Source organism: Schistocerca gregaria, chromosome X (assembly GCF_023897955.1).
Source record: "Schistocerca gregaria isolate iqSchGreg1 chromosome X, iqSchGreg1.2, whole genome shotgun sequence".
In the NCBI taxonomy this organism is placed as follows: domain Eukaryota; kingdom Metazoa; phylum Arthropoda; class Insecta; order Orthoptera; family Acrididae; genus Schistocerca; species Schistocerca gregaria.
The window spans coordinates 874,192,649-874,208,602 of NC_064931.1; positions in this window are offsets into that span (position 1 = coordinate 874,192,649).

A 15,954-nucleotide genomic window follows, 5' to 3' on the forward strand; every position below is an offset into this window, starting at 1 on the left:
AACATCTGGCGACTTGTAAGACGGGTACGTTTCTCTTTCTAAGACAATGTGGTACCACTCGCAAGAAAAACTTATGAGGCATGTCCACCCATCGCTGAATTCGCTCAGTGTCGTTTTGTATCACCAGCAATCAGTTATTGACGAAGTATTGTACTTGGTAGTAGGTTTTTTTTTTTTTAATACAGTCAGAGAGAGAGTCCTTTTAGTCAGCTGTAGTGCCAGTTCTGCGAGTGTCGTGGTAATTGCCGTCTGCTTCACATCTCCTATGCAACAAGCTGCGTCAATTTGGGTATTAACTGTGTTTTTCTTACTTGTCACTACTTTTTCCGTGTGTTTTTGCTTTTAGGAAAATTTAATTTTCGAGTACTAGTAATAGTGTTCCATAGATTTCGTGTTTGTTTTGAATACAGTCCAGAAACAGTCAGTGCTTATTTTCATTGTTTCCAACAAAAAGTGTCTAGTAACCACAGTTTAGTCAGCTATCAACCGCCTTTAGTGAATTAGAAGTCTAGTTAAAAGTTGACTACTTAACTCTCTACAGTAAATTGTTGATTTCTTAGGATGGATACGATGTGTGACTGTTGTGTACAGATGGCCGCGGTCAGCCGTCTTCAGGCTGCTGCCTCGGAGTGTGGCGGCAGTAGGGAGGCTGGTGCGTCGCGTGGTACACCCCAGGTGTTACATGCTTCACTCAGTCCCTGCTGTCGAGACATGTTCGCGGGTTCCGGGCGCGGTTGGGCCACCCTCTCCCCAAGGGGAGTGGCGGGTTCAACGGTGTTCACGTCACACGAGGCAGAGGGTCAATGTAGAGGCTGGCCATGTGGCATTGCCTGCTCTGCCTGTGAGTGGACATATGGCTGCTCCTACAGGAAGGTCCGAGCAGGCACACGGGGAGGGGGGGGGGCTTATTAGTGATTGGGAGCTCCAATGTTAGGTGGATGATGGAGCCCCTTAGGGAAATAGCGGAAAGGTCGGGGAAGAAGGCCAGTGTTCACTCTGTCTCCTTGCCAAGGGTCTCATCTGAGATGTGGAGGAGGCTCTGCCGGCAGCAATAGAGAGCACTGGGTGCACCCGACCGCAATTTGTTGCTCATGTCGGCACCATGACTCCTGCCATCTGGGTTCAGAGGTCATCCTCAGCTCGTACAGGCGGTTGGCGGAGTTGGTGAAGGCGGAAAGCCCCGCTAGCGAGGTGGAATCTGAGCTAACTATTTGTAGTATCGTTCCCAGAACCGATCACGGTCCTCTGATTTGGAACCGAGTGGAAGGATTAAACCAGAAGCTCAGACGATTCTGCAGAGATCTGGGGTGCAAATTTCTCGACCTCCGCTATCGGGTGGAGAAATGTAGGGTCCCCCTGAATATGTCGGGCGTGCACTACACACAGGAAATGGCTACAGTGGTAGTGGAGTACGTGTGGAGTGCACATGTGGGTTCTTTAGGTTAGAGAATGTCCTCCCTAGGCCCGACAAGACGCCTCCTGAGACACGACAAGGTAGCAGTAGGCAAAACGCAACATGGAATGACAATATTAATGTGTTAATAGTAAACTGCAAGAGCGTCTATAGAAAAGTCCGAGAACTGCTCTCATTACTAAACGGTCACAATGCCCACATAGTACTAGGGACGGAAAGTTGGCTGAAACCTGATGTAAACAGTAATGAAATTCTAAACTCAGATTGGAATGTATACCACAGAGACAGGCTGGACAGTGAAGGGGGAGGCGTGTTTATAGCAATAAAAAATGCAATAGTATCGAAGGAAATTGACGGAAATCCGAAATGTGAAATAATTTGGGTGAAGGTCATGGTTAAAGCAACTCAAACATGGTAATTGTATGTCTCTAAGGCCCCCAGGCTCAGGAGCTGTTTTGACAGACCACCTGAAGGAAAATATTTTGAGTAGATTTCCCGACCATCTTTTAGTTTTGGGTGATGATTTTAATTTACCAGATGTAGACTGGGAGACTCAAATGTTTATAACGCGTGGCAGGGACAAAGAATCCAGTGAAATTTTTTAAAGTGCATTATCTAAAAACTACCTTGAGCAGTTGAACAGAGAACTGACTCGTGGCGATAACATATTAAACCTTCTGGTGACAAACAGACCCGAACTATTAGAAACAGTTACCGCAGAACAGGGAATCAGCGATCATAAAGCGGTTACAGCATAGGTGATTTCAGCCGTAAATAGAAATATTAAAAAAGGTAGGAAGATTTTTGTGTTTAGCAAAAGTGACAAAAAGCAGATTTCACAGTACTTGATGGCTCAACACAAAAATTTCATCTCAAGTACAGATAGTGTTGAGGATCAGTGGAGAAAGTTCGAAACCATCGTACAATATGCATTAAATGAGTATGTGCCAAGCAAGATCGTAAGAGATGAAAAAGAGCCACCGTGGTAGAACAACCGAGTTAGAAAACTGCTACGGAAGGAAAGGGAACATCACAGCAAACATAAACATAGCCAAAGCCTTGCGGATAAACAAAAATTACACGAAGCGAAATGTAATGTGAGGAGGGCTATGCGAGAGGCGTTTAACGAATTCGAAAGTAAAGTTCTATGTACCGACTTGGCAGAAAATCCTAAGAAATTTTGGTCTTATGTCAAAGTGGTACGTGGATCAAAACAAGATGTCCAGATACTCTGTGATCAAAATGGTACTGAATCAGAGGATGACAGACTAAAGGCCGAAATACTAAATGTCTTTTTCCAAAGCTGTTTCACAGAGGAAGACTCCACTGTAGTTCCTTCTCTAGATTGTCGCACAGATGACAAAATGGTAGATATCGAAATAGATGACAGGGGGATAGAAAAACAATTAAAATCGCTCAAAAGAGGAAAGGCCGCTGGACCTGATGGAATACCAGTTCGATTTTACACAGAGTACGCGAAGGAACTTGCCCCCCTTCTTGCAGCGGTGTACTGTAGGTCTCTAGAAGAGCATATACACTACCAGAAGAAGATAGCAATGTCAGGGAACAAAATAAAAACAATATGGGATATAGTGAAAGAGGAGACTGGTAGAACCAGAAAGGAACAGGAGCAAATAGCAATAAGGACGGATGACACATTAGTAAACGATGGGCATAGTGTGGCAAATCTATTTAACAAGTACTTTATATCCATTACTGATAGAATGGGATTGTCAGGATCAGTAAATGATGCCCTTGAATATCTGAAACTAGCCTTTACAAATAGCTTTAGGAACATGAATATGTCACTCACATCACCAAAAGAAATAACGTCCATAATAATATCTTTAAAAACAAAGCATTCTAGTGGTTACGATGAATTATCAACAAAATTAATGAATGCATGTTCTTGTGAGTTTAGTACAATTCTAAGTTACTTGTGTAACCAGTCAATTATAACTGGGACATTTCCTGACTGACTGAAAAATGCAGATGTTAAGCCTCTATTCAAGAAAGAGGATAAAGAGATGCCGTCAAACTACAGACCAATTTCACTTTTGCCAGCATTCTCAAAAATTTTAGAAAAAGTAATCTACAGGCAGCTTCTCAACCATCTGACCACAAATAACATATTATCAAGAACACAGTTTGGATTTCTGAAGGGTTCTGATACCGAAAAGGCTATTTACACCTACAATGAAAATGTACTTAATTAATTAAATAACAAGTTACAAGCAGCAGGTATTTTCTGCGATTTGTCAAAGGCATTCGATTATGTAAACCACAACATCCTTTTAAATAAATTAGAATTCTATGGTGTCACGGGCAGTGCTGCAAAATGGTTCAAGTCATACCTTGCTAACAGGAAACAAAGGGTGTCATTGCAAGGGACTAGTGAATTAAGTCATCAGTCATCATCAGAATGGGAAGAAATTACATGTGATGTCCCACAAGGATCCATCTTAGGGCCATTGCTTTTTCTTGTGTACATTAATGATCTCTCATCAGTTACACTGCCAGAAGCAGTGTTCGTTTTGTTTGCAGATGACACAGGTATTGCAATAAATAGTATATCGAGTGTAGTTCTAGAAAGATCTGCTAATATTATTTTCATGGATATTAATAAATGGTTTAAAGCCAACTCACTGACATTAAACTTCGAAAAGACTCACTATATGCAATTCAGAACCTGTAAGAGCTTTCCATCCAGCATATGCATAAAGTACGAAGAAGTGCAGATAGAAGAGGTTGACAGTCTTAAATTCCTGGGATTACAACTTGATAATAAATTCAGTTGGGAGGAGCACACCACAGAACTGCAGAAATGCCTTAACAAATCTGTATTTGCAATTCGAGTGTTAGCAGACATAGGCGACATAAAAGTGAAAAAGCTTGCATACTTTGCCTACTTTCATTCGATAATGTCATATGGTATAATATTTTGGGGTAACTCTTCAAGTCAAACAAAAGTTTTCAGAGTCCAAAAGCGTGTAATACGTGTTATTTGTGGAGTAAACTCACAGACGTCTTGTAGAAACCTCTTCAAAGAACAGGGTATACTAACTACTGCCTCACAGTATATTTACTCCTTAATGAAATTTGTCCTAAATAATATATCTCTTTTTCCAACAAACAGCTCAGTTCATACATACAATATCAGGAACAAAAATGATCTGCACAAGGACTTAAAACCACTTACTTTAGTTCAAAAAGGGGTCCACTACTCAGGAACACTCATCTTCAATAATTTGCCAGCAAACATAAAAAATTTAGTTACAAATAGAGATCAGTTTAAAAGGAGCCTGAAAGACTTACTAGTGGCCAACTCCTTCTACTCCATTGACGAATTTTTTAATAGAAAAAAATGATGTGTTGGATATATTTATACTATTAGTATTGTTATTTCAGCTTAAAAAATAAAAAATAAAAAAGGTGACATGTTCCACATCCACGAGGATCTCCTCAACACGGATCTATGGAACGAAAACTAATCTAATCTAATCTAATCTATCGCGTTCCAAAAGATTGGAAAACGGCACAGGTCATCCCCGTTTTCAAGAAGGGACGTCGAACAGATGTGCCGAACTATAAACCTATGTCTCTAACGTCGACCAGTTGTAGAACTTTGGAACACGTATTATGTTCGAGTATAATGACTTTCCTGGAGACTAGAAATCTACTTTGTAGGAATCAGCATGAGTTTCGAAAAAGACGTTCGTGTGAAACGCAGCTCGCGCTATTCGTCCACGAGACTCAGAGGGCCATAGACACTTGTTCCCAGGTAGATTGCGTGTTTCTTGACTTCTGCAATGCGTTTGATACAGTTGCCCACAGTCGATTAATGAACAAAGTAAGAGCATATGGACTACCAGACCAACTGTGTGATTGGATTGAAGATTTCCTAGATAACAGAATGTAGCATGTCATTGTCAATGGAAAGTCTTCCTAAGTAAGAGTGATTTAAGGTGTGCCACAGGGGAGTGTCGTAGGACCATTGCTATTCACAATATATATATAAATGACCTTGTGGACAACATCGGAAGTACACTGAGTCTTTTTGCGGATGATGCTATAGTATATCGAGAGGTTGTAACAACGGAAAATTGTACTGAAATGCAGGAGGATTTGCAACGAATTGACGCATGGTGCAGGGAATGGCAATGGCAATTGAATCTCAATGTAGATAAATGTAATGTGCTGCGAATACATAGAAAGAAAGATCATTTATCATTTAGCTACAAAATAGCAGGTCAGTACTGGAAGCAGTTAATTCCATAAATTATCTGGGAGTAGGCAATAGGAGTGATTTAAAATGGAATGACAATATAAAATTAATAGTCGGTAAAGCAGGTGCCAGACTGAGATTCATTGGAAGAATCCTGAGGAAATGCAGTCCGAAAACAAAGGAAGTAGGTTACATTACACTTGTTCGCGCATTGCTTGAATACTGCTCACCGGTGTGGGATCCGTAGCAGATAGGATTGATAGACGAGATAGAGGAGATCCAACAGAGAGCAGCGCGCTTCGTTACAGGATCATTTAGTAATCGCGAAAGCGTTATGAAGATGATAGGTAAACTCCAGTGGAAGAATCTGCAAAAGAGACGTCCAGTAGCTCGATACGGGCTTTTGTTGAAGTTTTGAGAACATGGCTTCACCGAGGAGTCGAGCAGTATATTGCTCCCTCCTACGTATATCTCGCTAAGATACCATGAGGATAAAATCAGAGAGATTAGAGCCCACACAGAGGCATACCGACAGTCTTTCTTTCCACGAACAATACGATACTGGAATAGAAGGAAGAACGGATAGAGATACTCAAGGTACCCTCTGCCGCACACCGTCAGGTGGCTTGCGGAGTATGGACGTACATGTAGATGATGTGTGATAGGTTCATCTTGAGCATCAGGCTTATAAAGTATGTGTGTGTGTGTGTGTGTGTGTGTGTGTGTGTGTGTGTGTGTGTGTGTGTGTGTGTTACGACATGTGAAAAGAAAATGACTATGTCCACTCGAAAGGGACATATGGATCTGATGTGAAATACTGCGTAAGCAGTGGGAATGGAAGATTTTTTTTTTTTTACTTAGAAATGTACATCAAGTTATAAGAATGGTACAGATTTTTCTGTTTCCAGAGCCATAACCATCAGCAGGGTGTATTAATGATACTTCACTTGTTTAATGTCGTCCAATTGAGACTGAGATCGTAATATTTAACTGTAGAATGATAAAATATATATGTAGCCGCTTTCCTGGGATGATTTTGTCTGGGGGTGGGTGGCGCGCGGCGGCGGTGTCCTGTAGCGGGAATGATTCACATTTCCGGCTAAGGGCAGGAGCTGTCCGAATGGAGAGGCCTGTTTCGATACATTGATGTACCTGACCTAACCGTGTCGCCCTCTGGACGGCTCAATATCGAAATAAAAGTCTGTATGTGTTGGGCAGCCTCCGTCATTGCGTGTGTTCTCCATGGAAATTTGTGAAGATTCAATACAGACGAGTGTTTGCACTGGACCATTATTTCCTCCCACGTAAATTGTCCGGTTGACCGCGTCTTCGTATTTCCCGTGGTGCGTGGTGTGTGTTGTGTGCATCTAGCAGGTGAAAGACAGGTGGAAGACATGTTTGCTGGTTCTCTAAACATGAAAAACACCTTATTTGTTTTGTAAATTATAAGGATGATTTGGAATCTGGTATATCACCCACATCGGTATTCGAGAATGGAAATATTAGTTTCCTATATTTTTTCGAGCTTTCATGTAAAGGTCTTGGCAGACGAAATAGATTTATAGTTACTCAGTGGTTTGCAGCACCCTTCACCTCCGTAAGTTGCGGGTTTCTAGAGAAATAATTACCAGACTATATCTTCGACATTATAGTGTGCGAGTGATCGGTAGCATACAGCTTAGTGCTTGATATCGAGCAGTATCGCGAAAATGGTATGATATTTTGGCAAACCATGTGAAAATACATATGTTCATGTAATCCCAGAGTCTTGAGATGGGTGCAGAAAGCAAACAAGTGAGCAAGCAGGTAGGGGCCAGAAGCAGTAACGCCTTTGTGCCAAGAGGAACCGACCCAGCCTTTGTACAATAGTTTGGAGAGTCACCTCGGACCACTGAGGGTGCTCTGGTCACATGTTAGGCCAGTGTGTGTGCGGGGGCAGATGACGTTTGAGCGTCGGCTGCGGTGGATGACCGCCCGACCTTGCGGGAAATATCTAGTGCTGAGAGGAGTATATACGGTGCAGGTGCTTATGCTGTCTGTCTTCACAGTATATGTACGAGTGTCTGATGGTCGATAGACACATGCACTATACAGAAGTGGCGATTTTGTATGGCGCAGGATACGAATTGTGTGTTTACTACAACGATATGGCATGTGGAGATTGGCTTCATGCTAAAATACTCAAGCTGCCGTCGTCAGTCACAGAGCCGTGTAATTGAGGAAGTGTCTTTCCATATTTGACGATCTGTGGACCCCTTTTGCAGGATCTAACTGTCAGTACAATATGGCATCATGTACAAAATAGTTTTGCTGTTGAAAGTCTTGTGCGCAGAAAAAAATGTTTGACAGTGCTCCCACACTGGCAGCAGCGGCACTTTGGCTGGTAAATTCAGTGAGAATCAATCAGAATGCTCCATGCATTCACAAGACATCCTTTGCGCTGGGTCATAGGAGCCTCTACAGTCTTATTCGAACAAGATGACGGCAAGGTACCTACAGAAAGTTCTGAGAGTAAGGAGATGTAGTCTTTGTCCACCTGCTCAAAGACAAGTTGAAGCAGACCATCCATCCCTGGCATGATGCTGTCCCTCATCCGCCATTGTGGCATTAGGACATCTCCAGACCAGTACTTGTAGGACACCGAAAATTCCAGCTACGCTACGCAAACATACTGCATCTGTACGTGAGCCATACTGGGCAGGAAAACACATGCATGTGGCCAACACGTCTCGCATGTGTTATGGGATGTCCCATTAGGATCGCTAGGATGATTGCACCCTGTGTTATTCTGGGAAGGGTTGCAGCAGATTTCTATAGCGCATCCAGAGAGAGACTTGGCTGTTATTCATATAGACCTGTGATGTCAGTATACTATTCACAACCTTTTAGCTGCGCCTCTGAGGGTGGGCTGCTATACGAACATCTCTCGCTCGGTGCTGGACCCTAATGCTCGAAATTCTGTAATATAAGTTAGCACAACTAGTAAAGTTTTGTGGAAACCTGTGAAGCAGTTATAACTGCCTGGCAAGAACCTGTTTATGCTATAAACATAAAACGCTTTTTTATGCTTTGTGATTTTTGATGATACTGACATGTATTTCACAGACTTATTACTAATCGTTACGGATGTATGAAGTATCGAGCCTTTTCCCAAATTGCTATATAATATACCAGTGTGTTATCTATTTTCAAATTAACGATGTGAGAAGTGTCTTAGGGCATCCGTTAACCATCCTAAAATGGTGTATACAATGATTATCCTTGCATAGATCTATTAACATCCTTTTGTATTAAGACTCCTTAAAAATTGAATCTGAGGTATGATATACACAACAGACTATTGAAAAATAAATAGTCCACAATAACGCCCCATGGTTGGATTCCTGAAGCTCTGTCAGCATCTGAATAGAGAATATTGTCAGACCGTCAATACTTGACCTCACTCGCTCGCTACCATATGCATTGACAATACCGCTTGTAAATATTACTAATATTGACAATACATCAATACGCTCTCTCAGACGGTCAATAGATCGACCGTTTGACAATATTATTGAACTTGTGATGGCCTCTTCGTATTGAGTAGGGAATGACAACAGTTAGATATCTACTTGAATGTATGTATCCAGGCGACAGTTTATTGTGATGAAAACCTTTCTATACGTTTATATGCCTTCGTATGAATACATTATGGCTTAAAATATTTCATACACTGAGGGAGAGGTCTCGGCACCTGCAGCTCGAATATTAAAAGGTAAACCACCTGCACTATGAGTCTTATAAGTTAATATATTACATGGATATAACACCAACGTAAACATTCAACTGGTATTCTGTCTGCTCTGTGAACTGCGAATGGGAACATCCAATAAATATAGTAGGCGTATACATGGGCGTATGTACAAATAATATCTATGGCAGGTGTTGTAGCTGTTAACTGCACAGTGTGTGGTCACTAGTAGATGTATCTGTAAGTGCGCATATTGTACGTAATTATTGTTATTCGAGCTATCAATATTTTAAAAGTTTTATTGATTTTATTACCTGACTATCTTTGTATTAAGCTTGTTAACTCTTCACATTTGAAATGTGTCAATTATTTTTGTTGTGATCATTTTGTGATTCGAATAATTATTTGATGTTGCATTATCGAAGACGATGAGGCTTGTGGGTCTCGTGGAAGTTTTCGACTATTCAAAACATCTCTCTCTTCAAAAACGTGAGTCAGTCGTTTCTCTGACTCATGCTCACGGCCATGATTTTCTTTTGCTACAAAATCCGCACAACAAAGCTGGCATCAAATACAAGGTTTGGCCCTACTTTACAACTCTCTTCAGTTGTGTGTTGCAGTAGGCTTTCACTGTTGTTGCTGCCTTTCTTGCAAATGTGCACCGCGTTTCTTCATGTGTTTTAGATGCCCGTCTGTGGTAAGCTGTGCAGGTTGTGTCTGCATCATATCAAGAATATAAATCGCTTTATTTTTTACTATATACACAGAAGTACCGAACTGTTAGGTTTTCCGTAAGTGCAGTCTAATTCTAATATGCTCACTGATATCAACGCTGTGAATCCAGAATATAATTAACACAGTTGTTCAAGTTGAATTGCTTCACTATTCATTCTGCCATATTGTTTAAAGCATTTTGCTGTTATATGACAATGGTCATGTTAATGCACTAAACTAACATACTTTTTTTAAAAAATTTAATGGACTAGATTATTCTCTTTTCTTTAAGGAGTAACAGAAAAATTATGCAGATTTTGTGTGATAGAAATCCAGAAATTTTCCTATTAATGAAAAGTTGCTGTTACTTTCCAGTATAATGCATATCGCAATTTGTGTCATTAATGCAGTTACATTGTTTAATATGCATGTTGTATTCAATGTATTTTGGAGACTGCATCACTGTATGTGATGTTGGCATTGTTAACTGTCTAAAGCTTTGTTTTGTTCAGTTCAGTGTAAAACTACACTCCTGGAAATGGAAAAAAGAACACATTGACACCGGTGTGTCAGACCCACCATACTTGCTCCGGACACTGCGAGAGGGCTGTACAAGCAATGATCACACGCACGGCACAGCGGACACACCAGGAACCGCGGCGTTGGCCGTCGAATGGCGCTAGCTGCGCAGCATTTGTGCACCGCCGCTGTCAGTGTCAGCCAGTTTGCCGTGGCATACGGAGCTCCATCGCAGTCTTTAACACTGGTAGCATGCCGCGACAGCGTGGACGTGAACCGTATGTGAAGTTGACGGACTTTGAGCGAGGGCGTATAGTGGGCATGCGGGAGGCCGGGTGGACGTACCGCCGAATTGCTCAACACATGGGGCGTGGGGTCTCCACAGTACATCGATGTTGTCGCCAGTGGTCGGCGGAAGGTGCACGTGCCCGTCGACCTGGGACCGGACCGTACCGATGCACGGATGCACGCCAAGACCGTAGGATCCTACGCAGCGCCGTAGGGGACTGCACCGCCACTTCCCAGCAAATTAGGGACACTGTTGCTCCTGGGGTATCGGCGAGGACCATTCGCAACCGTCTCCATGAAGCTGGGCTACGGTCCCGCAAACCGTTAGGCCGTCTTCCGCTCACGCCCCAACATCGTGCAGCCCGCCTCCAGTGGTGTCGCGACAGGCGTGAATGGAGGGACGAATGGAGACGTGTCGTCTTCAGCGATGAGAGTCGCTTCTGCCTTGGTGCCAATGATGGTCGTATACGTGTTTGGAGCCGTGCAGGTGAGCGCCACAATCAGGACTGCATACGACCGAGGCACACAGGGCCAACACCCGGCATCTTGGTGTGGGGAGCGATCTCCTACACTGGCCGTACACCTCTGGTGATCGTCGAGCGGACACCGAATAGTGCACGGTACATCCAAACCGTCATCGAACCTATCGTTCTACCATTCCTAGACCGGCAAGGGAACTTGCTGTTCCAACAGGTCAATGCACGTCCGCATGTATCCCGTGCCACCCAACGTGCTCTAGAAGGTGTAAGTCAACTACCCTGGCCAGCAAGATCTCCGGATCTGTCCCCCCATTGAGCATGTTTGGGACTGGATGAAGCGTCGTCTGACGCGGTCTGCACGTCCAGCACGAACGCTGGTCCAACTGAGGCGCCAGGTGGAAATGGCATGGCAAGCCATTCCACAGGACTACATCCAGCATATCTACGATCGTCTCCATGGGAGAATAGCAGCCTGCATTGCTGCGAAAGGTGGATATACACTGTACTAGAGCCGACATTGTGCATGCTGTGTTGCCTGTATCTATGTGCCTGTGGTTCTGTCAGTGTGATCATGTGATGTATCTGACCCCAGGAATGTGTCAATAAAGTTTCCCCTTCCTGGGACAATGAATTCACGGTGTTCTTATTTCAATTTCCAGGAGTGTATATGTTGCTACTAAGTTCTGTTTTGCCCAATCAGGTGAAGAGAGAGAGAGAGAGAGCCAATACACATGGAGCCAGTACAATATTTTTTAGATCACAACCTAAAAATAAAGAAGTGCTAGCTGGACATGTAGTAACTACACTGCTGGGGCCATTGACAGACACAGTTTCAAGCACACAACCTATTAAGGACATTCAAAAATTATTCAAATGGCTCTGAGCACTATGGGACTTAACATATGTGGTCATCAGTCCCCTAGAACTTAGAATTACTTAAACCTAACTAACCCAAGGACAGCATACACATCCATGCCTGAGACAGGATTCGAACCTGCGACCGTAGCAGTCTCGCGGTTCATGACTGAGCGCCTAGAACTGCTAGACCACCGCTAAGGCCATTCATTGGGGAGTAACTGAAAAGCAATACCGTATTTATTTTGGGTAAAAATGAATCTCTATTGAATGTATAAGTTTTGTGTGGATTTCATAACCTCCGTCGTCATTTTAACTATTTTTTCCTGTCAGTCATTGAATCAAAGTGTGTTTCCTGAAAGACTAAAATATGTATCGTAAGAAATTTAATTATTTTTATTTTTTATTATTTGTCTTTCATAGACACCAGAAACCAGATCTGTGACACAGCTTATTTATTTATTTTATTTATTCAGTCCTTCAAATCCTATATGTATAGAATATATACAAGGATATTGGACATGGTTAGGTACTTACAAGATAAAATACAGTTTGTATTGCAATGCTAAGGACTAGATATTCAGGTAATTTAGCAGAGATTCTTAAATACAACAAACATCACAGGCAACATACAAAGAAGAATATTAATAATGCATCTTTATTTTTGTTGTTTGGCTTTTATATATTCCGTCACACTGTAAAAGCAATGATCAATTATATATGCATTTACTTCAGCCTTAAAACTACAGAGTTTACCTATTGATTTAACATGTTTAGGTAGATTATTAAAAATCTTTATCCCAGTATGTAGTGTGCCTTTTTTGGCACAATGATGTTCTCACCTGTTTCACATGAAGGTCAGATTTTTGCCTTGTATCGTGTGCATGTATATCTTCATTTTTTAATAATATATTTATGTGTCTATCGATATATTGTTTGATGAAAACTGATATTTCGTAGATAAAAATGCAAGGAAGAGGAAGAACTGACAGTTTTTTTAATATGGGTCTGCACGATTTCGTATTGTTTACTCTTTCAATAATTCTTAGTATTCTCTTTTGCATTCTGGAAAGTTTAGTATTTGTTGTTGTATTGCCCCAGAAGATTATGCCATATTTAATTACAGAATGCACATAGGAGTAGTATACATTTAACAGGCTGGCTTTGCTGCAACAAGTTTTTAAGATCCGTATCATGTAACAGGTTTTGCTTAGTTTTCTTTGCAAGTATTCAATATGTACCTCCCATTTTGTGTTGTTCTGGAGCCAGAGTCCCAGAAATTTAGTACTGAAATTACTGTTGTTATCAGGATTCTAGGGATATAACATGTTTGACTTCCTGCAACCCTGAATAGGGTTACCAGTGCCATGAAAATGATACAAATAAGGTCTTTGGAAAAGTTATTAATTGGTCTTCGGCGAATGGGCTTGCTCTGAACTTTGAAAAAACACAGTACATCCCATTTTCTGCTGCAAAAAGTATAATTCCTTCAATAAACATAACACATCAAAAGAGTCAGTAGCCAGGGCAGATCATAATAAGTTTTTGGGTGTACATATAGTTTAGAATCTTAATTGGAAAATTCATATTTTGGATCTCCTAAAGCAACTAGGTTCAGCAACTTTTGCAATCAGAATGATTGCCAATTTTGAGGTTGTAGAAATCAGTAAGCTAACATACTTGCACTCTCTGATGTCATATGGAATAATATTCTGGGGTAGCTCAACACTTAGGCAAAGGTATTCATTGCTCAAAAGAAAGTAGTTAGAATAATGTGTGGAGTTCATAGTTGCACATCTTATTTATTTATTTATTTATTCGTGTACCGTAGATCCAGTATACAAAAGAATTGCTTGGATATGGAACAAGTCACAGTATAAATTAACACAGTAGCCTACTTGTATATGCTAACAAATGTAAATTGCAATTGGTGTATAAGAAACAAAGTATATTAATAGTTACAGGAGTAAGCATTTTTATTGTGAAACAGGAGTATAAAATGATAAAATAATAAATTACAATTTTCCATATTACAAACTATACATTAGCAGAAATTTGATAGTGCCAATTGCCTAAACACAAATCCCCATAGTGATGTAAGATGTATTAAGTTACAAAGTGGCAATAGCAAATATTAAAAGTAAAGTATTACATCTTAGTTACAATGTTGCATTAAAGAATTGATTAAGAGAGTAAAACGCTTTTTCCAGAAGATATTCCTTCAATTGACTCTTAAATTTTGGCATTTCACTGCTAAGATTTTTTTATGTCAGATGGGGGTGCTTTAAACACCTTTATGCTTGAGTAGTATACTCCCTTTTGTATCAGACTCAAGTTTTTTCTGTCAACATGAAAGTCATGTTTTGTTCTTGTGTCATAGTCATGATAAGAAGTATTGGTTTTGTACATGTGTAAGTTCTTAGCTGAAAAGCACATAAGGGACAGGATATATTGTGAGGTCAATGTTAATATTTTGTGTGTTTTAAAAAGATTTCTGCATGAATGATTCCTCTTAACTCCACTTATAATTCGAATTTCTCTTTTCTGAGTTACAAATACTTTATTTGCCATTCGTTGGTTACCCCAGAATATCTGTTTAAAAGGTTAGGATTTCTTACAACTGCTTCACAGTACATTTACTCAGTAATGAAATTTTTTCCCAACGACACGGACCAGTTTAAAATCGTCAGCGACATTCATGATTACAATACTAGAAAAAGGAAAGACCTACACTATTCTTTACTTTGTTTGGAGAGAGGTCTGAAAAGATAGACATGAGCTATTCCATGTCCAATCAACACAAGTGTGGCAAGTAATGATACCACGGCAAAATAATGACATTTGACACAACTTTATTGTAATGATATACTTTATTCATTTCATGATCACAAAACATAACAACACAGAACAAAGCTAGACATAAAGTCAGTTCAAAGATGATCATAGAGAGAGATCACACGGATTGATGCATTGAACCACCACAGAGTTCCCCCCCCCCCCTCCCCTTCCCCTCCCACTCCCTGGGAGTGTGGAGACTGGAGTAGGAGCAAAAGGAGTAAGGAATTGTATCATGGAGGTGATGAGGAAAGACAAAACGTAATCATTCATCCACGTTGGTTGGTGTAGGGGATGACCGGCACGGGAGAGCGGGATCTGAGTAGGAGGGAAAGGGAGGGACTGTGGATGGCTGCATAGAATGACAACTGACAGTATCCCATCCTCATTGATATAAGCTCAAAGGGAGCTGTTGACAAAATCTTCAGGCAAGCGAGTAACTCGGATGAGCGTGAGGTTAACGTCCTTAGATTTACGTACATGAGAAGGTGCACAAAAAACAAACAAATAGTCATTATGATGTTGCACTACAATGTTGTTCACTGGGAATGCTGAGATGTCAATGGTAAATGTGGTCATAGTTGGACGAATGGTTCCATATTGCAACATAATAGTCACAGCCCGCAAGTTCCTTGTGTAAAAAGACTGGTGTGCATTTATGTGCTCGTGGTTGGGGTGTGTGCGTGTGCAAGATATGAGAGCAAACATGCTCTACTAATGAGGGTAACTTGTCTTCATGGAGAGTAGTAGTGTCCTCGACAAATTCTGCTTGGAGTACCAGGGGTTCGCTGTAAATGATCTCTGCTAGAGATTAGATTAGATTAGAGTAAGACTTGTTCCATAGATCATGAATACGACACTTCGTAATGATGTGGAACGTGTCAGGTTAATAAAA